Here is a 2,114-nt window from a genome sequence, read left to right as displayed (position 1 = left end):
CATGTATAGATCTAGCACACTAAATTCTTCTTACCTATTCATTTTCTTTTTGCCTCAAATCTGCAAGCCTGTTTGCGTCTTTTAGATCTGCACGTCGATTTAATTTGCTTCTTAGTGACAGTCATCTTGTTTGTGTCTTCAGATCTCTGCAAGCCTGGTAGTTTATCCTCATTTTGACAGGCATCTTTTTGTCTCCTTTATACTTCGTGTTTTATGGTTTAGTCTCGTCATAGGATACTGTCCTCAACATTTCCCGCAGCTACCAGCTAAATCTCTCTCCCACAGGTGCGCACCTCATTGTTAAGTTTGTCTAATTTTCTTCTCGCTCATGGTTAATGATTGCTTATGGATATCTCCCAAGCTAGTTGACCTCAAGCTCTAGATAGTCTTGAACATCTGAAAGATTCAAAAGTCTTCATTACAACACTGCAGGTCTTCTCCAGGTAATTGCCATATTTTTTTCCTTGATAAGAACATCATGGGACCGGCTTTTTCGATAACATTTTATCCAATTCATCAAGTTTAGCATGTTCTGAAATACTCCCCAAAGTTTATGCTGCATCATCCAACTTGCTGCCAACTTTGTAGGTTTTTTCATGAAGGAAAAATGACCCCTTGTAGAATAATAATGAATAAACCGGACATACTATGTGACAATGTAGTTCTTTAATCAAAATTAAGAAAACATATTGTGCAATATGCCACTGCTTTTGCAATCCAATCTCAGCTTGTACTAGCTACATACATACGCATGGATGAGCTTGAATTTGATTGCTCTAATTTTGTATGCTCATTGCGATACTTATTAGAATGGAAGAAATTTATCTGAACCATGACCCTCTAGAGAGTATACTGGATGGAAGGACCAACCCAACAAATTTACCATTACCATATTTACGATACATAACCCAAAATTTCTCCGGGGAGTGAAAAATCGGAAGTGGTGGGTTCGCAGATGTTTACAAGGTATTGCTAATTTTAGCTGCACATCTCGTGCAAGTTTCCTCAGTGAAAAAAATGTTAGGCTAATAACAGAAGTTAAACAGGGGCTGCTCAGCAACAACAGGATTGTTGCTGTGAAGAAGCTTTCCAATGAACAGACAATCACAGAGGAGACATTTTATCGCGAGGTTGATAATCTAATGGAAGTTAAGCACAAGAATATGGTACAGTTTCTAGGCTTCTGTGCTAATACAGAGGACATACCTGTGAAAGACCCAGAATTAGAAGAAAAATATGTTTATGCGGAGCAGAGGGAAAGATTGCTATGCTTTGAATATATAAGCAATGGAAGTCTTGACAGATATCTTAGTGGTATGGAAATAAATGTGCAAATTGGCACGTGATCAAGTTATTAGCTTTGTTTGTAGTCTTTCTTCCCTTTACTCACTGATTATTATGTACTTATGCAGGTGAATTAAGAGGACTTGAATGGAATGCTCGTTATCAAATAATTAGGAATATTTGTGAAGGATTACGGTATCTCCATGAGGACAAACATATGATTCATAGGGATCTCAAGCCTCAAAATGTATTGTGAAACAGATCGGGTTCCCGAGAGGAGAACCCGACTCTCTGTATCGTCGTGATAGTCCCTGGATCAGTAGCTATCACATACAGAACTCCTTTCAATTGAATATCACAGACATAATTCACGTTTACAACATCACATGTGTTTATTTATTACATAATCCAAAGGATTGTAATACAGATCTCAGAGTACAAGCCCCTTGGGCTAAAAGAAAACAAACAGAAAGCGGAAACGATATCTAGTCTTCTAGGCAAACTTCATCTTCAAGAATCCTCTCCACAGGCAGCTCGGAGTGTAGCTCGGGCCATCCTTCACATCATCTTCCTTTGTCGTCCTGTCGACTCCTTCACTCGGATCCTGCATCTATCAGGCTATCCCCAAGGATGGGATAGGTTCACGTCACCATCCGTATGCAAGCTTTATGGTGGATGCAAACGGTAAAAATATAATGCCAAGGATAGGCTATGTCTTCCTATGCAAGCAGTATATGTATAAGTCATCCAAACACCTTTCAACACAGGCAGCTCCGGCAACCCGGACTCTCGGTCTCCTATCTTCCACTACAACTGTCTCAACCCTATTT

At 39.4% G+C, this 2,114-nt stretch overlaps 1 long non-coding RNA gene across 1 annotated transcript; it reads left to right on the top strand.

Annotated features, from left to right (window-relative positions):
• Positions 1-363: 363 nt before the first annotated feature.
• LOC120654038 lies at positions 364-1,709 on the top strand. Its single transcript, XR_005666951.1, has 4 exons — positions 364-443; positions 810-966; positions 1,047-1,314; positions 1,413-1,709. It is a non-coding gene; the product is annotated as an uncharacterized LOC120654038 (long non-coding RNA).
• Positions 1,710-2,114: the final 405 nt, after the last annotated feature.

Source organism: Panicum virgatum, chromosome 1N (assembly GCF_016808335.1).
Source record: "Panicum virgatum strain AP13 chromosome 1N, P.virgatum_v5, whole genome shotgun sequence".
Classification (NCBI taxonomy): Eukaryota; Viridiplantae; Streptophyta; class Magnoliopsida; order Poales; family Poaceae; genus Panicum; species Panicum virgatum.
This window is presented reverse-complemented; position numbering and strand designations above follow the sequence as displayed.